At 42.8% G+C, this 22,658-nt stretch overlaps 1 long non-coding RNA gene and 1 pseudogene across 2 annotated transcripts in view; one reads left to right on the forward strand and one right to left on the reverse strand.

Moving 5' to 3' along the window:
- LOC129533581 (uncharacterized) overlaps positions 1 to 14,902 on the reverse strand; it is a 70,879-nt gene extending 55,977 nt beyond the window's left edge. For both annotated transcript variants that reach the window (XR_010133662.1, XR_008679824.2), the window contains exon 1: positions 14,530 to 14,902. This is a non-coding gene — a long non-coding RNA (uncharacterized lncRNA). The remainder of the gene's footprint in view (positions 1 to 14,529) is intronic.
- LOC101124579 (hsc70-interacting protein-like) lies at positions 8,096 to 16,320 on the forward strand (annotated as a pseudogene).
- Positions 16,321 to 22,658: the final 6,338 nt, after the last annotated feature.

The raw sequence follows: 22,658 nt of genomic DNA on the forward strand, positions 1-22,658 counted from the left end.
ATGAGTACCGGCTCCACCAGGAGAAAGCGGCCCCTGACCAGGACATAGCAACCTGGCTCCAGCAATATCCAGAAGCGTGGGCGGAGATGGGGGGCTTAGGTCTAGCAAAACACCGTCCTGCCTTATTTATAGAACTAAAGCCTGGGACAGACCCCGTGCGGGTACGCCAATACCCGATGCCCCTAGAGGCCAAGAAAGGGATTGCCCCGCATATCCGCCGGCTCCTTGACCAAGGGGTCCTTCGCCCATGTCACTCACCCTGGAATACTCCATTGTTGCCGGTACAAAAACCTAATAGTGGAGAATACAGACCTGTACAAGACTTAAGAGAAATCAACAAGAGGGTTGTGGACATACATCCAACTGTACCTAACCCGTATACCCTCCTAAGTACCTTAAACCCTAAACATCAATGGTACACTGTTTTAGACTTGAAAGATGCTTTCTTCAGTTTGCCTTTAGCCCCTCAGAGCCAAGAGCTCTTCGCCTTCGAGTGGAATGACCCTGACAGGGGCATAAGTGGCCAACTGACATGGACCAGGCTGCCGCAGGGATTCAAAAGCTCTCCTACCCTGTTCGATGAGGCCCTCCATGAAGACCTGGGTGAGTACCGACGTAAACACCCTGAAATAATTTTACTACAGTATGTTGATGACCTCCTAATTGCTGCTGAGACCCAAGAAGCTTGCATCCAAGGGACCAAGGGTCTCTTACAAGCTCTGGGGAATCTAGGCTACCGAGCCTCAGCAAAGAAAGCTCAAATCTGTAAGCCAGAGGTAACATATCTAGGGTACCTGCTTAAGGGAGGGCAGCGCTGGCTAACAGACGCCTGGAAACAAACTGTTCTGCAGATCCCCAGGCCACAATCCACCCGACAAGTGAGAGAATTCCTGGTGTCGGCAGGATTTTGCAGATTATGGATACCTGGGTTCGCAGAACTGGCTAAACCCTTGTATCAGGCAACACGGGGGCAACAGCCATTTAATTGGACAGACGAAGCCGTGTTGGCCTTCCAACAGATTAAAACCGCCCTACTCTCCACGCCTGCACTAGGACTACCTGATGTTACCAAGCCCTTCCACTTATACGTGGATGAGAATAAGGGTGTCGCCAAGGCGGTAATAACTCAGAACTTAGGCCCCTGGCAGAGGCCAGTTGCCTACCTGTCAAAGAAGTTAGACCCAGTAGCTGCCGGATGGCCCCCTTGTCTCTGAATGATTGCGGCCATGGCTCTGATGGTGCAAGATGCTGATAAACTTGTCATGGGGCAAGAATTGTGGGTCGTTACTCCACATGCCATTGAAGGTGTACTCAAACAGCCACCTAATCGATGGATGAGTAACGCCCGGCTCACCCACTACCAAGGACTACTACTAAATCCTCTCAGGATAATTTTCCTGCCCCCAACGACCTTAAACCCTGCCTCGCTGCTGCCCAACCCGGACATGGATGCCCCACTCCATGACTGCACCAAGATACTAGCTCAGGTGCACGGAGTTCGAGAAGACCTGCAGGACCGCCCACTTCCTGATGTCGACCTCGTCTGGTTCACTGATGGGAGCAGCTTCATGCATCAAGGCCAGAGGTACGCTGGAGTGGCAGTAACTTCAGAGACTGAGGTAATCTGGGCAGAACCCCTGCCCCCGGGGACATCGGCCCAGAAGGCCGAACTGATAGCGCTCACCCAAGCTCTTACCTTAGGGGCGGGGAAAAAGCTGACAGTATATACAGACAGCCGATATGCTTTGGCAACGGCGCATATACATGGGGCCATTTACAGGGAGCAAGGGTTACTGACGGCTGAAGGAAAAGAGATAAAAAACAAGCAAGAGATCCTAGCCCTGCTAACAGCCCTATGGAGGCCAGAAAAGTTAGCCATTGTACATTGCCCAGGGCATCAGAAACTAACTACTCCAACTGCTCAAGGCAACTTTCTGGCAGACCAAACTGCAAGGAATGTGGCGAAGGCTCCCAGCCAACTCCTTGCACTCCAGCTCCCTGACCCGGGCCCCCGGGACTTGCCATATTTCCCTGAATATTCAGAACAAGATCTCCAGTGGATTGACAAACTTCCCCTGAAACAAATCCAGAATGGGTGGTGGACTGATACTAATGACCAAACCATCCTACCAGAAAAATTAGGACAACAGGTGTTAGAACACATCCACTGAACCACCCACCTGGGGGCCCGGCGGATGATAGACCTGATCAGACGCTCCAAGCTCAAAATCAGACATATAGCTGAGACGGCCAGCAGTATCGTGACAAGTTGCAAAGTCTGCCAGCTTAACAACGCATACCCCCAATCTCAAGCTGCAGCAGGAACAAGGCTCAGGGGAACCAGGCCCGGTATCTACTGGGAAGTAGATTTTACCGAAATAAAGCCAGGAAAGTACGGGTACCGGTACTTACTTGTCTTTGTAGATATTTTTTCAGGGTGGACTGAAACATTCCCAACCAAAAGAGAAACTGCTCAGGTCATAGCAAAGAAAATTCTGGAAGATATCCTTCCCAGGTATGGCTTCCCCATCCAGATAGGGTCAGATAATGGGCCCGCTTTCGTCGCTAAGGTAAGTCAGGACTTGGCTTCCATCCTTGGGGCAAATTGGAAACTACATTGCACTTACAGGCCCCAGAGTTCAGGACAGGTAGAAAGGATGAATCGGACCTTAAAAGAGACCTTAACTAAATTGACTATAGAGACTGGCGCTAATTGGGTAGTCCTTCTCCCCTGTGCTCTGTTCCGGGCCCGTAATACCCCTTACAAACTGGGCCTTACCCCTTACGAAATCATGTATGGCAGACCTCCACCCCTGGTTCCTAGCTTAAAAGATGACCTGCTTAAGTCTGAAACAGAAAATGTCTCTGAATTCTTATTTTCCTTACAAGCCTTACAGAAAATTCACCAAGAAATCTGGCCCAAGCTGAAAGAGCTATATGAGACCAGTCCCCCACCGACACCCCATCCGTACCAGCCGGGAGACTGGGTCCTGGTTAAGCGACACCGACAAGAGACCCTAGAGCCCAGGTGGAAAGGACCACTCCAAGTACTCCTGACCACACCCACCGCCCTGAAGGTAGAAGGCATTGCGTCGTGGATCCACTACACCCACATCAAGCCAGTGGACCCAACCTCCGACCTTCTGGGGCCAATCATGGCAGCGGCTGAAGCACCGGACACGTGGACTGTGAACAGAGCTAAAAACAACCCCTTAAAACTCACCCTGTGCCGGCAGCATAGCTCACTGCAAACATGCAGTTAGGTAGTCTAACTCTAACATTAGTCGCCCTAGTGGCCACTGGGGAAAACATAAAGCCAGCTCCTAATCCCTTTGTCTGGAGATTCTGGCTTTATGAAAACCAAACCCACCCTGGGCAACCTCATAAGCCCGGGAAATTAGTGGCCAGTGCAGATTGCCCCTCCTCAGGGTGCAATAGCCCAATTTTACTAAATTTTACCGATTTCCCAGTAGCCAAACCAGTGGCACCAATAATATGCTTCGAGTATGATCAGACTGAATACAATTGTAAGCACTATTGGTGGCACCAAAGTGCCGGCTGCCCTTATAACTATTGTAACATCCATAAATACCAATGGTGGGGTGGAAAAGACCAGATAGATCCCAGATGGCCCTTCCATCGCAGACGAGATAGAGACCTTTCATATACATGGATAGTTAGAGACCCCTGGAACTCCCGCTGGACCACACCTCAACACGGGGCTGTATACTACTCCTCCGCCTCCACATGGCCTAGCAGTCACCTCTATCTGTGGCGGGGTCTAGTGCAGGTACGGCCCCTGGTCCATGGAAATATCCAGCGACAAGAAAACCGCCTGACACAAGACTTACGTCCTTTTTCCTGGTTAAAATTATTGCAAGAAGGATTAGAACTTGCCAACCTTACAGGACTTCACAGTCTGTCTGGCTGCTTTCTGTGTGCCACTCTAGGGTGTCCACCGCTAACCACTGTCCCCCTGCCATGGGGATCCTCCACCTCAGCCCAAGCTAACAACCACCGAAACCTCTCATATGCCCCTATCCCTAACGTGCCACTATACCTAAACCCCAGTCAAGAAAAGTTTCCCTACTGTTTCTCAGGAACTAATTCCAGCCTCTGCAACATCACTGCAACGCCCCCTAACATCACCTTAAGGGCTCCGTCAGGCATATTCTTCTGGTGTAATGGAACATTATCTAAAAACCTATCAAGCCCCTCTGTTACCAACCTACTGTGTCTTCCTGTCACATTAGTTCCCCGGTTAACTCTGCTTACTGCCGGCGAGTTCCTAGGGTATACCGGTAACTGGACTAGTGCTGTTATTCACCCAGACCCTAGACCGAGACCTGCACAAGCCATATTTCTCCCCCTCATTGCAGGAATCTCCCTCACCGCATCCTTCATGGCAGCCGGACTGGCTGGGGGAGCCCTAGGTCACACCCTTATAGAAAGTAACAAGCTGTACCAACAATTTGCCATTGCTATGGAGGAGTCAGCTGAGTCCCTTGCCTCCCTACAATTTGCCATTGCTATGGAGGAGTCAGCTGAGTCCCTTGCCTCCCTCCAGCGGCAGCTCACGTCCCTAGCACAGGTAACCTTGCAGAACCGGAGGGCCTTAGACCTACTCACTGCTGAAAAAGGGGGAACGTGTATGTTTCTAAAGGAAGACTGTTGTTTCTACATAAATGAATCAGGGCTCGTTGAAGACCGGGTCCAACAGTTACGCAAGTTAAGCACAGAAGTAAGAACACGGCAGTTTGCTTCAGCTGCAGACCAATGGTGGAACTCATCTATGTTTTCTCTGTTAGCCCCCTTCCTTGGACCCCTGCTGAGTCTACTATTTCTGCTTAACGTAGGACCTTGTGTTGTTAACAGAATTTTGCGGTTCGTTAGAGAAAGGTTTGACACTGTACAACTCATGGTCCTCAGAGCCCAATACCAACCTGTAAACGCTGAAACAGAATCAGACTTATAAGACCCAAGATTGGCTCTAAAAATACCTGAAAAGAAAAGGGGGGAATGAAAGGAGCCGAGCACATTCCTCAGCCCCGGGCTCAAAACAAACAAGCCCAGTACAAACACATCCCATCCTCCCATCTCACCACATATCGCCATATATCTCTCAAACTTCCTGAGCCCAGTACAAACACATCCCATCCTCCCATCTCACCACATATCGCCATATATCTCTCAAACTTCCTGAGCCCAGTACAAACACCACCAGGAAAGTCTCCGATAAGGAGACAGCCATTCAAAGTTTTACTGAAAAAGCGGGAACCAAAAGAATTTCTTTGTTCTCCTGTAACTCTCAGGCTATAAAAAGCAAACACTCGCATTGTTCAGGGCCCTCTTGTATGCTGTGGAATGGAGGGACCAGGTTCGAACTTGTAGTAAAGATCCTTGCCGCTTGGCTTTGACTCTGGACTCTGGTGGTCTTCTTTGGGGAACTAATGGTCTGGGCATAACAATTTCTCCCAGTGGCCAACATGGAATATCTGTATCCACATTTGGATGTTAATATGATCTGTGTTGTTATTTTAAGTTTTATGTACATTAAATAGCAATCCCAATTTTTCAATTCAACGTCTACTACCCTTCAACTACCAAATACTGAGCTCTTGCTAAAAACTGGAATCTCATCTACATGGTTTAAATATGTTATAACAAAGCAACTTGCAAGTATTTTATAAAGTGAAATCATAGCAGCCATTTTATACTTGAGGAAACTGAGAGTTTAAGTGGCTTATCCAAATACATGCATCTGGTAAATGCAACTGGGCTGAACAACCAAGGAACTTTCTTTTATCCTAGACTGATGAGTATTTGTGGCTGGTTAGCTCAGCTGGTTAGAGGTTAAAGTTGAGTGTTAATGAGGTCAAAGTCATAAATGTGAACTTTAAGTGGAGGATTTCCCTTGATTCATAAGTGCAAGTTCAACATTTAACCCTAGCCAGTCAAAAGGAACAGTGCATGGCTCAATATAAATCCATCACCAGTGCTGGAAGCAATACTCAGAAAACACGTTTCTTGTTAAATAGCCAAAGTCATCTTCTTTTTACAAAACAATAATAAGTTAAACTTACTTTAGTTTATTTAAGCTAGGAAGTCATCTATAGTTTTTAATTTAAAAGCCAGGCAATGGGAAAAGGAAAATCAGAGAATGGTTAAGCTGGATGACACTAGTAGGTCTCTCTCTCATACATCCCTTCATTTGGCAGAGAAAAGAAGAAATTAAAATTCATGAGTAGGGATTATTGTATTATTTTCATGAAGTTTCTAAGCCAGAGACAGACAGCAGAAAATAGAAGTCAATTTTCTAATACCCAGTTTATGATTTTTCTACCAAACTTAGAAGGAATGCATTGTGGCCTCAAGCCTGAAAGAAATGATTTGCTGGCCACATACTGAATGTGAAGAGCACATAGCTAACCTAGCTTTACATATGAAAGGATGGGGTTTATTGTTTCCCATAGGAAATGGAAAGTTCTGCTATAATCCTTTCTCAATTCCTAGTGAAATTCTCTACTTTTCCCTTAAGCTTATGGAATTTTACATTGAAAATTTTTCTTTGCTTTGTTAGTTTCCCTTTTCTTCTTCTCCAAATTCTAAATTATAGCATTCTCTATAAACAATAACCCCAATATTGTCTTTCATCTATAAAACACTAACCAGTCTCTTTCAAAGAATGAGTATTACTAAAGAATCATGCATGTGGACTTGTGGTTCCAAAATGGAGGCACAGAAGCAAGCTGGCTTCACTGTCCCCAGCAGAAAACCAAAAATAAAAATATAGTGCTGGGATTATCACTAGCATATCCCAGAACTCAAACATGAGAATGAAACACTTCCTGTGGTCACAGAGAAGTATAAAAAAACAAACAAAACTGTGAGTAGATGGTAAGAGAATCAGATTTCTACACCAGTGATGTCCCTCCCAACATTCTGCCCAGCATCAAATGCACACAAAATTTCCTCTCAGCTCATGATTTCAACACTGGAAAAAGTGAGATTGAGGTGGACAGAAAACTTGCCCTCCAGTTTGGTTTCCCTGGCAGGTGACCTGTCCTCACCTTACTCCATAGGAAACCAAATGAGTGCCTGAAGGGAGAAATATCCCTGAGATCAAGCAAAGACCAAGGAGGGAGGTGGGACTACTGTCACCAGTCTTGGAAACTATGCTCTGGAACACAGCCAAAGGAGACACCAAATGGGAGTGGCTGTCCTGCAGCATCATGCTGTAGAGGATTCATGCCACAGGGCCCCTGTGCAGGAATCCCTAGCCAGCCTTCCCACACTACCAAAATACCCCATTTGCAACAATCCTCACTGGGAAAGAGCAACGCTCTGATTGTTTATAGAGCCATTATAAACCCGGGCTTAAGGTACAACCTACAGCCGAAAAAGGAGGTAGTGATCTAGCAGTAAAGAATCTGTAAGCAGGGCCGGGCATGGTGGCTCACACCTATAATCCCAGCACTTTGGGAGGCTGAGGCGGGTGGATCACCTGAGGTCAGGAGTTCAAGACCAGCCTGGCTAAACATGGTAAAACCCTGTCTCTACTAAAAATACAAAAAAATTAGCTGGGTGTGGTGGGGGGGGGGGGCACTTGTAATCCCAGCTACTCTGGAGGCTGAGGCAGGAGAATCGCTTGAACTCGGGAGGCAGAGGTTGCAGTGAGCCTAGATCACACCACTGCACTCCAGCCTGGGCAAAAAGAGTGGTACTCCATTTCAAAAAAAAAAAAAAAAAAAAGAATCTTTAAGCAAATATATCCAATAAAAACCAAAACAAGCCAAACAGAAAAGACTGGAATAAATAATCCTTTAATGCAAAGACATTAGACATATATCCACAAGGGAAAAATGCTCTCTCTAAATGGACAAAACAAGGAACCAGTGACTGACCCTAACAAGATGGCAGTATGTGAGCTCTCTCACCAAGAATTCAAAATACCAGTTTTATTCTGTGTAATCTCCAAGATAACACAGAAAAGCAATTCATAAATTTATCAGAGTCTTCTGCGTAGTCTTGTCAAGCCATGCCTGGGCCTGGAACTGAGCTGCAGCCCCTCAGCTTTGCCCATCACCTCCCAACCATGGACCCCCGCAAAGTGAACGAGCTTTGGGCCTTTGTGAAAATGTGTAAGCCAGATCTGAGCATTCTGCACACCAAGGAAATGCACTTCCTGAGGGAGTGGGTGATGACCATGGGGGGTAAAGTACCACCTGCTACTCAGAAAGCTAAATGAGAAGAAAATACCAAGGGGAGAAAAAAAACTGATAGTAAGAAGGTGGAGGAAGACTTAAAGGCAGATGAACCATTGTTAGAAATAGATAATCAGTGCCGTGAAGAAAAGTCAGCATGGAGACAAATGATCTCACAACAAGGCCATCTTTACTTTCTGCAGAAAGGGTGCTCAATTGTAGATGGAACAATGGTGAGAGCACACCTGGACAAGGGAAGGGAAGGGGTTCTTATTCCTGATGCACATGGCCCCTGCTGCTGTGTCATTCTCCTATTGGCTAGGGTTAGACTGCACAGGCTAAACTAATTCCGATTGGCTAATTTAAAGAAAGTGACTGGATGAGTGGTTTGGCGGGAAATATGGTCATGGAATGAGTCAGGGTGGAGGATGAGTCAGGGCGGAGCAGGTAATCGGAATGAGTCAGGGTGGAGCAGGTAATCGGAATGAGTCAGAGTGGAGCAGATGATCAAAAAAGGTTGCTTTATGAGGAAGTTAAGTTTAAAAGTAGAAGGCAAAGAATTGAACATACTGACATATTGATTCTTTGAAGAGAAATTTATAACTCATATCTAACATTCCCTCCTCTTGCATTTACCTACAGCTCTTTCTCTTCAAACTTCTTTAACATGTCTTGGCTTAGTTGTTCTGCTTGATTTTCCAAAAGAAGAAGCTTCTCTGGATAAGGTATAGGATAGTTAAAGGAGGTTCTAGTAGCAGCCATTTTTATGAGCCTCTGTACCAAACCACGGATGCATGGTATGATACAGCACCTGACGAGAATAAGTAAACTGATTACGGTTGCGAGGGAAGTAAAAATTGAGGCTATTATTCTTTTCCATTTAACGAACCACTTTTCTAGCCATCCTGTAAAAGGGTCGTTTACCCCTGAGTTGTTGGCTAACTTACTGGACAGAACAGTCAGACCTTGCAATGTCTTTGTTATACTTTCATCAGGGGCAGTGTTGTTTGGGATCAAGGTGCAACATTGAGTTTTAATTATGACATAAACTCCTCCTTTTTCTGCTAATATGATGTCTAAGGCTATCTTATTTTTGCCAAGCCATCTGGCTAGTAGCCCCTAATTATTCAGCTATTCCTTTAACAGCATCTCTAGTGTAATTAATAGATCACTGTTGGTTGTAATAGATGTAGTTTATCCAATTTACATTTTCTTAATTGTCACTCACTAAAATATTGACTCAAATCCTGCAGCTATATGATTTCAGACTTTAAATTGATCTGCTGTTCCCCATGGGACTCTAATTGTGTCTAAATAGACGTGATAGTAGAATGACCCATAAGAGGCTTCTTTTGCTTTACGATGTCTTATTTTTCCTTTCTCTGGTTGATGAAATGCCAGGGTGAAAGGGATAGCCAATTGGACTAAAGCATAAGTCCCACTTGAGTTACTCAGCAGAGTGTTCAGTAAAGGTCCACCATAATACTACTACACATCCGCTCAGGGATGAATAAGGGCTGACTGATTGGTAAGCTTTTGAAAATTTTTAAGCTTACTGCATCCCTTCAGGTCTCCAAGGAACACTAAGTTTCCTCCCTGTCGTGATGTTACCAGGGGTCCTTGCTCCCAAAGCTCCCAAGATGGTGGTGGGCCACTTCCAAAATGGCGGTGGGCCACTTCCAAGATGGTGGCAAGCCTCGTGTTCTCTGAGCTGGGGTTCTTGGCCTCACGGATTCCAAGGAATGGAATCTTGGGCCATGCAGTGAGTGTTATAGCTCTATTAGAAGTCGTGGGTCACAGAAGAGAACCGTGGAACCCAGTGACTGGTGTTCAGCTTGATTAGGACAAACCCAGGCACTTAGCCATGCAGGAAAAATAGCAAGCCTTTAGCCCGATCGGGAGCAGCAATGGGCGCCTTGCTGGATCAGGAGCACAGCAGACACCCTGCTGGATCTGGAGGGATGGAAGTCAGCAGCGGGTCGGCAACAGTGGCAAAACAGCAGTGGTGGACAGCGAGTGAAAGCTCAGCTAGAGCCATAACAAACAAGGACCAGAAAAGTACAGTTGCAAGATTTAATAGAGTGAAAACAGAGCTCCCATACAAGGAGGGGACCCAAAGGGGATTGCCGTTGCCTGCTCCAATGCCTGGGTTTATGGCCTGATCCTTGTTCCTCCCGCTGTGCTCTCAGGCAATAGATGATTGGCTGTTTCTTTACCTCCTGTTTTTGCCTAATTAGCATTTTAGTGAGCTCTCTGATTGGTCAGGTGTAAGCTCAGTTGCAAGCCCCGTGTTTAAAGGTGGATGTGGTCACCTTCTCAGCTAGGCTTAGGGATTCTTAGTCAGCCTAGGAAATCCAGCTAGTCCTGTCTCTCAGTCTGAGACACTTAATGAACTTTGTGTTGGGAGATGGAAGCTGGATGGCCCTCGGGGGCTGACCTGCAGGGTGTTGAAATTTGGGATATAGCAGAGAGAGAACTTGGCACAACTTGTTACCACAGGCTGTAGAATCCTGTAAGAGAGCTGCCATGCAGCCCACGCCCGGTCGACTGGAGGACCGCCCTAGTAGAAAGGGGACAATCTGGGCCTCTGGCCTGCAGTGCACACAAGCATAACAATTGCCTTTGTTTAACATGTGGACGGAACATTTAATCCATTTTAACCAGGCATTTACATCTTTATACCCTGTTTCAATGGCTATGGTTTGCCTTAGGTCTCCTATTTCTACTACTGAGACCTTGCTTTTGTCATTTGGCATGAGGCGAGTCATAGTTTGATTTCATAGGTTTGGGAAAGGGGCAGCCATAGGAGGAGGAGGAGGGAGAACAAAGCATACCTTGAAGAAGCCTATAGGATCCTTTCCAGTGACTTCTGCTCCTAAACCACAGAAGTGCTCTAAAGTGGGGTAAGAGTTGCTAGTGGTAGGAATAGTAATGGATATAAGCACTGGGTAAGGAAAGGAAAGGAAAAGATAGATGGACTAAGCTTTCTTTAGCTTTAATTTGGTAGAGGATTGTCCAGGAACAATGACCCATGATTCTGATTATAATGGCACTTGCTTGACTCAGGTGTGATGTGTCCATCCTTTTCTGCTGTACAAACAGCAGTCTCGGTGGTTAGCAGCACAATGCAGGGTCCTTCCCAGGCTGGCTCAAGTTTCCCTTCTTTCCACCCTTTGATGAGAACGTGATCCCCAGGCCGATGCTGATGTACTAGAAACTCCAAAGGCGGCGCCTCTGCTGAAAGACCTCTTGTTTTAAGGGAGGAGAAAGTGGAGGTTAACCCAAGTAATAATTTCTAAGAAATTGATCTTTTGTTTTAAATGTGGGGACATCAGCAGTGGACTTTATAGTCCTTGGTGCCTTCTTGCTGAGAAATTTTCTTTTTTTTCTTTTTTTTTTTTTGAGAAGGAGTCTTGCTCTGTCACCCAGGCTGGAGTCTGGAGTGCAATGGCAAGATTTCGGCTCACTGCAAGCTCTGCCTCCCGGGTTCATGCCATTCTCCTGCCTCAGCCTCCCAAGTAGCTGGGGCTACAGGCGCCCGCCACCACGCCCGGCTAATTTTTTGTATTTTTAGTAGAGACGGGGTTTCACCGCATTAGCCAGGATGGTCTCGATCTCCTGACCTCGTGATCTGCCTGCCTCGGCCTCCCAAAGTGCTGGGATTACAGGCATGAGACACTGCGCCCAGCCTGAGAAATTTTCTTTAGCACCTATTTTTATTAGTTTTTAGACCAAAGAAAGCCAAACACCATTTTATATTTAACAATGCTTCCTGTATGATTTTATACCAGATGAACTAAATTTCACCTTTATATTAGTGTTATTAATGTTAAACTTAATTTTAATAAAACCTTATAGACATATTTATCCAATTTTAATGTCTGACCATAAGGTAAGATTTTTATAGACTCTTTAACCATTTATAATTTTTGTTAAAGAGCAGGTTAGTGCTTTAAGAAAAATCTGTTGTGCTTTTATTTTAATGTCCAGTTCACAGAAAAACTGGATGATACCCCTTTAACTTTAGCCAATATGTTTACACACAGAATTTCCTTTACAATTAACATTTCAAAACTTGCTTAAACCTTTAAAACAATTTTTTTTTTTTTTTTTTTTTTTTTGAGATGGAGTCTTGCTCTTTTGCCCAGGCCGGAGTGCAGTGGCGCTATCTTGGCTCACTGCAACGTCCACCTCCCGGGTTCACGCCATTCTCCTGCCTCAGCCTCCCGAATAGCTGGGACTACAGGCACCCGCCACCACACCCAGCTAATTTTTTGTATTTTTAGTAGAGATGGGGTTGCACCATGTTAGCCAGGATGGTCTCAATCTCCTGACATCGTGATCCGCCCACTTCAGCCTCCCAAAGTGCTGGGATTACAGGCGTGAGCCACCGCGCCCGGCCAATAAAATATTTTTTTAACCTTTTAATGTAGGTAAAAATCCATATTCTTATGCCTCCTTATAATCCTTTTACCAAAAATGTATTTTACTTTCCTTACACACCTTGCACATAAACTGTTTCTTCAATAGTTTTACATTCAGGAGGCCTAATTACTTTTAAATTATACATTTCCCTTTTATAACTTTTTTTCACGACTTTCACAGACAATTCTTCAATGTGCCTCAACTTTCTGACTTGTTGCAAACATCCCTTTCTTTAAACAACCAGTTAATTTGTTTTAGGACAAGAATTTACCATATAATATTCTTTTTACATAAATTCTTCCCCATTTTTTGTTTTCAAAGATAACCATTCTTTTCCAAAGTGAACTTCCTTCATGTCTGTGGACTAGACTGCCTTAGGCCACAAAATTAGAAGTTAGGATAATACATGTTACACTGTTAACTTTTAGCAAATTTTACTTTTGTTGAAAACTTTGTAAGTTTGGAATTTCAATTATTCTTTGCTATTAATAAGACTTCGTTCAGTCCATATTAACTTAGAATTGGTATAGATGGCTCCTTCCTGATTCTGTAAGTATTTTAAGGCTTGGCTGAATGCAAACAGCTCACACGTTTGAGCAGACCAACTATTAGGCAATTTTCCTAACTCTGCTTCTATAAGAGTTTCCTTATCACTTACTGAATACCCATTGTGTCTTTTTCCCTCAATCACCCGGGAGGGGTGATTGAACCATCTATCGTCCTGTCCCGAAGGGAGTTCCTCCTAGGTCTGGTTGGACCTTTGTATGGTAATCAATTAAGATTTAGATCCCCTGTTAGGAAGCCTGCTGGGTTAAGGGAATTTTCAGTGTTTAATGTTAAATCATCTTTTTCTAACAGAATAGCCTCATACTTTAAGGTTCTTGAGTCAGTATGCTACATTTTTGCTTTTTTTTTTGACTTAGGATAGTTCCGACCTGAAGAGTTGTGCTCACAATGAAGTTTCCTCTAAAAGTTATTTTTCTACTTTCTTCTGCTAACAAAGCAGTTGCCACTACAGATTAAATGCATTTGGGTTATCCGCAGATTACAGAGTTAAGGATTTTTGATTAGGAAAGGCTACGGGTTGTTAGTGGCCTCAGTGCTTTCAGGCTACACCCTTGTTTACACTGACAACAAGGTGGTATTGGAATGTTATAGGGTCAAGGAGAAGACCTTCAATTATCAATTATAGGTTTTTAATTTACCCTGGCACTTAAAGGAATAGGGTACACTGTTTTCTCTTTACTACTTCTATCTCTCTCTCTCTCTCTCTGACTTCCTCTCCAAGTTTCTCTTTCCTCTCTGCTGGTCTTTCCCTGCCTCTGCCAGCTGCTTATGCTGCTGTTCCCCCCTCTCCTTCCCCTTCCCCTAGGGGAGGGACCAGCAGGAGTAGAGCTACTCTTTCTTCCCCACAGGATAAAAGGAAAGGGGAGTTCTGAATATTTTTCTAACTACCAGAGGTTTGTGTAAGGTTCAACCCCCTGAAATTTGTGGAAGGCTTAACCACTCAAACCAGGGGTGCCTTGCCTTGCCTGTCCTGGAAGTCTCAACCCCTCAAACCAGGGATGTCTTGCCTTGCTGCCCTGGAAGGTTGACCTGTTTCCTCCCTTTCCCCCTCTGAAGGTCCTTTGCACACTTCCCACTCATGTTGTCCTCTCTAGCTGCTCCCCCAAGGAAGAATTAGACCCCTCTTAGCATTGGTATGCCGGTATAAATCCCACAGCAGGATCTGCCCTAAGCCATATGAGGTAGCCACAGAACCGTGGAGAGGACCCACTCACTCCAGCAGTAGGACTTGTCACCATCCACATGAACAACACCATAAGAAGGGTTGTTTGTGATCATTCACGCACACACACATTTAGCCCTCCAGAATCTGACCACCAAGGAAGTACTTTACCAGCTCCCATGGTTTCTCCTTCCTTGGTCTGTGCAGAGTCATCACCGCAGTATGAGAGGATCCTTTACCCTACGTTGCTAGCCAGTTTCTTTCCACGTTGCTGAGAGTCCCAGTTTATTCATCACACTGGGTGGATCTCGGTTCCTCACCCCTGAGGCTGCCAAAAACGAGGTAGTGGGGCATGCCTTCTCACAAGAGAGGACCGGAGACTGACCCTAGAGGAGAATGTAATCCTGGAAGAGCCCCCAAAATTGTTAGAAATAGATAATCGGTGCTGCAAAGAAAAGTCAGCTTGGAGACAAATGATCTCTTAGCAAGGCTATCTTTACTTTCTGCAGAAAAGGTGCTCAGTTGCAGATGGAACAATAGGGAGAACACACCTGGGTGGGAAAGGGGTTCTTATTCCTGATGCACGTGGCCCCTGCTGCTGTGTCGTTCCCCTATTGGCTAGGGTTAGACTGCACAGGCTAAACTAATTCCGATTGGCTAATTTAAAAAGAGTGATGGGGTGAGTGGTTTGGCGGGAAAAATGGTTATGGAATAAGTCAGAGTGGAGGAGAAGTCAGGCAGGAGCAGGTAACCAGAATGTGTCAGGGTGCAGCAGGTAATTGGAATGAGTCAGGATGGGGCAGGTGATCAGAATGAGTCAGGTTGGGGCAGGTGATCATAATGAGTCAGGGTGGGGCAGGTGATCAGAATGAGCCAAGGCAGAGCAGGTAATCGGAATGAGTCAGGGTGGAGCAGGTAATCGGAATGAGTCAGAGTGGGGCAGGTGATTGAAAAAGGTTGCTTTATGAGGAAGTTAAGTTTAAAAGTAGAAGGCAAAGAATTGAACATACTGACATATTGATTCTTTGAAGAGAAATTTAGAACTCATATCTAGCGCCATCAAGTGAGGAAAGTGATCTAGTTATTGATAATAAAGGTGTGATTGAACCAGACACTGATGCCCCTCAAGAAATGGGAGATTAAAATGCAGAGATAACAGAGGAGATGGTGGATCAGGCAAATGATAAGAAAGTGGCTGCTATTGAAGCCCTAAATGATGGTGAACTGCAGAAAGCCATTGACTTATTCACAGATGCCATCAGGCTGAATCCTTGCTTGGCCATTTTGTATGCCAAGTGGGCAAGTGTCTTTGTCAAATTACAGGAGCCAAATGCTGCTATCTGAGACTGTGACAGAGCCATTGAAATAAATCCTGATTCAGCTCAGCCTTACAAGTGGTGAGGGAAAGCACACATACTTCTAGGCCACTGGGAAGAAGCAGCACATGATCTTGCCTTTGCCTGTAAATTGGATTATGATGAAGATGCTAGTGCAATGCTGAAAGAAGTTCAACCTAGGGCACAGAAAATTGCAGAACATCAGAGAAAGTATGAGTGAAAACCTCAAGGGTGAGAGATCAAAGCAAGAATAGAAAGAGTTAAGAAGGCTCAAGAAGAGCATGAGAGAGCCCAGAGGGAGGAAGAAGCCAGATGACACTCAGGAGCTCAGTATAACTCTTTTCCAGGTGGCTTTCCTGGGGGAATGCCTGGTAATTTTCCCTGAGGAATGTCTGGAATGGCCAGAATGCCTGGACTCAATGAAATTCTTAGTGATTCAGAGGTTCTTGCAGCCATGCAGGGTCCAGAGGTTATGGTGGCCTTCCAGGATGTGGCTCAGAACCCAGCAAATATGTCACAATACCAGAGCAACCCAAAGGTTATGAATCTTATCAGTAAATTGTCAGCCAAATTTGGAGGTCAAGCGTAATGTCCTTCTGATGAATAAAGCCCTTGCTGAAGGAAAAACAACCTAGATCACCTTATGGATGTCACAATAATACAAAGCAGTGTACCTCTGACCTTCTCATCAAGAGAGCTGGGGTGCTTTGAAGATAATCCCTACCCCTCTCCCCTAAATGCAGCTGAGGCATTTTACAGTGGTTTGCCATTAGGGTATTCATTCAGATAATGTTTTCCTACTAGGAATTACAAACTTTAAACAATTTTTAAATCTTAAAAATATTTAAAACAAATTTAAAGGGTCTGTTAATTCTTATATTTTTTTACTAATGATTTTGGATTTTTTTTTGAACTATTGGGCAGGGAAAACATTTATGTGTGGAAGATTATTGCTCTAATTTGAGTGAAATAAAAGTTTATTAGTGTGAAGCAAACATAACTCATTTGAGGATAAAGTTTGTGCTGGATATGTCGTCCCTGAAGCATTTTGACTTGTCTTTTTAAATGCTTTATCTTTTCTTTAAAGAATTATTTTAATAAAACTATTTGGGAACACCAGTATTTCAGTAGGACCTGGGTAGGGACTGGAAGTACTTGGCAGGGCAGTAGCAATCTTGTTGTATTTTATATAACATGCATCCTTGGGCAGGCTGCCCTTAAATCTTACACTGTGGTGAAGGGATGAATTTTTTGTAATGCTGTGGTACAGTTGCAGTACTTAGTTCTGTTCTTGTCCGGTAGATCTAATAAATGTTTCATACTATTTCCACATAGGGGAAATAAGGGAGTACTTTTCTTTGTATATTTCTATGCTTAAAATTCTCTTTCCTAGTCAAAAAATGCCCAACTCTGTCTGATTTCTGCTTGTTACATTTTTCTCCCTTACTTTTCTTGGGCTAAAGACAGGTTTTTTCTACCAGCATCATCACTGCTATCATCATTAACAGCATAATTATACAATCATATTTCATGCTGAGTTTAATTTAATATGTAATACATACGTGAATTGTAAGGTAATACCCAAAACAAGTAGTTTCTTACTTGGCCATGAGAATGCTTACTTAAGTTTTAGAGTTCAACTCTGGCAAAATCTTGTCATATCAAAAGACATTGGAAAGAGGGATTCCCTTTGATGTTTGGTCTTCTACTTAGAAAATACCTATTGCAGTAAGAGTTTATCTTGCAGTATTCATCTTTGTATTTTGAAGATAATAAGGTTTGAATTAAATTGATATATACAGAGGGGAACCAATTTTTTTGATCCAATGTGAATTATAAATGAGATAATCCACATTCATTGTGGAGTTGTTGAGACTGTGAAAGACTCATTGTCTTTGTATTCAGCTCTTCCTTAAATAATGTAACCATACCCCCACCTCTGCTTGCTTTCTTTCCCTCCCCTCCAATGATAAAGAAAATTATAAATAAAAACATAAATTTATCAGAGAAATTTAACAATGAGATTGAAATAACTGACAAAAAATCAAACGGAAATCTTGGAACTGAGAAATATATTTGCTGAACTAAAAATTCATTAGAGGCCCTCAATAGCAGAATGGATCAAGCAGAGGAAAGACTCAGTGAGCCCAAAGAAAGGCCCTGTATATTTGAGAACACACAGGGGAGAAAAGAGAATGATAAGGAAAAAAGACCACCTGCAAGATACAGACAATTACCTCAAAAGAGCAAATTTAAGAATTATTAGTATTCAAGTGGGAGATGAGCAAGAACAAGGGGTAGAAAACTTATTCAGAGAAATAACAGAAAATGTTCTAAAATGTGAGAAAGATATAAATATCCAGGTTCAGGAAAGTCAGAGAACACTAAACAGATTTGACCCAAATAAGACTACTCCAAAGTATGCAATAATCAAACTCTCAAAGGTCAAAGATAGAGAGAGGATCCTAAAAGCAGTAAGGGAAAATACACAAATAGCAAAAGAGGTACAATTCATCTGGCAACAGACTTCTCAATGGAAACTGTACATGCCAGGAGGGAGTAGAATGACATTTTCCAAGTGCTGAAAGAAAAACCTTCCATCAAAAATACTGCATGCAGCAGTCATCCTTCCAATATGAAGGCGAGATAAGGTATTTCCCAGACAAACAAAAGTGCAGAAAATTCACCACCTTCAGACTCATCTTATAAGAAATGCTTAAAGGGAGTTTTTCCTGCAGAAAAAAAAGAAAGAAAGAAAGGGAGAAAAGAAAGAAAGAAAGAAAGAAAGAAAGAAAGAAAGAGAGAAAGAAAGAAAGAAAGAGAGCGAGCGAGCGAGCGAGAGAGAGAGAAAGAAAGAAAGGAAGGAAGGAAAAAGAAAGAAAGACCATTAACACGAAAAAAAAACCATCTGAAGGTATAAAACCCACTGACAAAAGGACACAGACAAACACAGAATACTGAATTGCAGTGTACGATCCACTCTTAATTCTAGTATGAAGCCCAAAAGACAAATGTAGCAAAATAATAATAGCTACAGTAGTCTGTCAAGAGGTAGGTAATATAAAAAAGGTAGACTGAGACAAGTAAAAGTCAAAATTTAGGGGAGACAGAATTGAAGTGTAGAACTTTTACCTTTTTTTTTTTTCTTTTTATCTATTCTTTTCTTTGTGATCTAAGATAAATTGTTGCCATGCGCAGTGGCTCACGCCTGTAATTCCAGCACTTTAGGAGGCTGAGGTGGGCAGATCACGAGGTCAGGAGTTGGAGACTAGCTTGGCCAACATGGTGAAACCCTGTCTCTACTAAAAATACAAAAATTAGCTGGGCATGGTGGCGGGCGCCTGTAATCCCAGCTCTTCAGGAGGATGAGACAGAAGAATCACTTGAACCTGGGAGGCAGAGCCTGCAGTGAGCTGAGATTGCGCCACTGCACTCCAGCAAAACTTCATCTCAGAAAAAAAAAAAAAAAAAAAAAAAAAAAGATAAATTGTCACCTCCTTAAAACAACTTACTATACCTACAAGATATTTTTTGTAAGCCTAGTGGTACCCGCAATGCAAGAACCTACAATAGATTTGCTAAAAATAAAAGCAATGAATTAAAACATAATACCAGAGAAAATCACTTAACCACAAAGAAAGAGGGAAAGAAGGAAGAGACAAGTTATAAAACAACCAGAAAATAAGCAACTAAATGACAGTAGTAAGTCTTACTTATCAAGAATAACACTGAATATAAATGGACTCAATTCTTCAATTAAAAGCCATAGAGTGAGCCGGGTGCAGTGGCTCACGCCTGTAATCCTAGCACTTTGGGAGGCCGAGGCGGGCAGATCACGAGCTCAGGAGATTGAGACCATCCTGGCTGACACAGTGAAACCTGTTTCCACTAAAAATGCAAAAAATTAGCCGGGTGTGGTAGCGGGCACCTGTAGTCCCAGCTACTCGGGATGCTGAGGCAGGAGAATGGCGTGAACCTGGGAGTCAAGCTTGCAGTGAGCCGAGATCACACCACCGCACTCCAGCCTCACTGCAACCTCTGCCTGCCGGGTTCAAGCAATTCTCCTGGCTCAGCCTTCTGAGTAGCTGGGATTACAGGCACGTGCCACCATGCCCGGCTAATTTTTTTGTATTTTTAGTAGAGCCAGGGTTTCACCATGCTGGCCAGGGTGGTCTCGAACTCCTGACCACCTACCTTGGCCTCCCAAAGTGCTGGGATTATAGGCGTGAGCCACCATGCCCAGCCAAAAGGTTGTGTTTTTATGAAAGATAAAAAAAGATGATAATCCTTTAGTTAGTCTAACTAAGAAAAAGAGAGAGATGATACAAATAAATAAAATCAAATAGAAAAGGAGATATAAGAACTGAGACCACAGAAACACAAAGAATCATTAGAGACTCTTAGGAACAACTATACGCCAACAAATTGAGAAATTCCTGAACGCATACAACCTACTAAGATTGAACCATGAAGGAATAAAAAAGTTTCAACAATCCAATAATGAGCAACAAGATTAAGCTGTAATTTAAAATAAGATTCCCATCAAAGAAAAACTCAGGACCTTAGGCCTTCACTGCTAAATTCTACCAAACATTTAAAGAAGAACTAATACCAGTTATACTCTAACTCTTCAAAAAAAATTGAAAAGGAGGGAATACTACCAAACTCATTTTGCAAGGCCAGAATTACCCCAATACCAAACCAGACAAGAACACAACAGGACCAAAAAAACAAAAACAAAAACAAAAAAACTACAGGACAGTATCACCAATGAACATAGGTACAACAATCTTCAACAAAATACTAGCAACCTGAATGTAATAAGGCATTATAAAGATCATTTACTACGATCAAGTGGGATTCATCCCAGGGGTGCAAGGATGATTCAACATATACTAATCAATAAATGTTATACATAACATTAACAAAATCAAAAATAAAAACCATATGATGTTTCAATAGATGCCAAAAAAGTATTCAATAAAATTCAACACCTCTTTATGATAAAAGTCCTCATCAAACTGGGTATAGAAGGAACATAACTCAAAATAATAAAGGCCATATATGACAAACCTACAGCAAGTATCACACTGAGTGAGGAGAAATTGAAGGTCTTTCCTCTAGGATCTGAAACAAGACAGGGATGCCCACTTTCATTACTTTTATTCAACCTAATACTGTAAGTCCTGGACAGAGCAATTGGGCAAGAGAAAGAAATAATGAGCATCCAAATTGGAAAGGAAGAACTCAAATTATCCTTGTTTGCTGATGATATATTCTTATATTGAGAGAAACCTAAAAATTCCACCAAAACCTCATAGAACTGACAAATGAATTAAGTAAAGTTGCAGGGTACATATCAGCCTAAAAAGTCAGTGGCATTTCTACATGCTAACAGCAATTGATCTGAAAAAGAAAGAAAGAAAAGAATCCCATTCATCAAAGCTCCAAAGAATATAAAATACCTAGATATCAATTTAACCAAAGAAGTGACAGAAAACTATGAAACACAGATGAAAGAAATTGAGGGGGACACAAAAATAGACATTTCATGTTCATGGATTGGAAGAATTAACATTGTTAAAATGACCACACTACCCAAATCTATTTACAGATTCAATGCCAATGCCCCATCAAAATACCAATGACACTCTTTACAGAAATAGAAAAACAATACTAAAATTTGTATGGAACTACAAAAGACTCCAAACAGCCAAAGCAATCCTGAGCAAAAAGAGCAAAGCTGGAGGCATTTGAAGACACTACCTGACTTCAAAGTTTACTACAAAGCTATAGCAATCAAATCAGTGTGGTACTGGCATAAAAACACAGTGGGACAGAATAGAGAACCCAGATATAAATCCATACATTTAAACCCAATTCACCTTTGACAAAGGCACCAAGAATAAATGGGGAAACAATAGTCTCTCTAATAAATGGTGCTGTTAATATTGGATAAGTATATGCAGGTGAATGAAGCTAGACTTAAATCTAAGACCTGAAACTGTGAAGCTGCTGGAAGAAAACACTGGGGAAACACTCCAGGACATTGATCTGGGCAAAGATATTTTTGAGTGTGAGATCTCAAAAGCACAGGCAACCAAAATAAAAATAGACAATTGAGATTACATCAAGCTGAAATGCTTCTGCAGGGCAAAGGAAACAGTCAACAAAGTGAAGAGACAACCTACAGAATGGGACAAAACATTGGCAATCTTTCCATCTGACAAGGGATTAATAACCACACTATAGGAGGAACTCAAACAACTCAATAGCAAAAAACAATAATCCAATTTAAGTAAGAAAAATATGTGAATAGGTATTTCTCAAAAGAAGACATACCAATGGCTAACAGCTACATGAAAAAAAAATTCAAAATCACTAATCTTCAGAGAGACGCAAATTAAAACCACAATAAGATATCATCTCACCCCAGTTAAAATGGCCTTCATCACAAAGACGGGTGATAACAAATTCTGGTGAGAATTTGGAGAAAGAGGAACCCTCATATTGGTGGGAACGTAAATTAGTACAACCACAATGAAGAACACTTTTGAGGTTCCTAAAAATACTAAAAATAGAACTACCATATGATCCAGCAATTCTACTATTGGGTATATACCCAAAATAAAGGAAATCAATATATCAAAGAGGCAGCTGCACTCCCATGTTAATTGCATCATTATTTACAATAGCCAAAATATGGAACCTACCTAAGTACCCATCGGTGGATGAATGGATAAAGAAATTGCAGTATAGATACACAATGGACTATTATTCAGACATAAAAATGAATGAAATTCTATCATTTGCAGCAACATGGATAGAACTGGAGGTCATTAAGTAAAACAAGCCGAGCACAGAAATACAAATATCACACGTTCTCACTCATATGTGAGAGCTAAAAAAGTGGATCTTATAAAGATAGATGGTAGATTGGTGGTTACTACAGGCCAGGAAGGT

The sequence above is a fragment of the Gorilla gorilla genome, chromosome 4 (genome assembly GCF_029281585.2).
Source record: "Gorilla gorilla gorilla isolate KB3781 chromosome 4, NHGRI_mGorGor1-v2.1_pri, whole genome shotgun sequence".
NCBI lineage: Eukaryota > Metazoa > Chordata > Mammalia > Primates > Hominidae > Gorilla > Gorilla gorilla.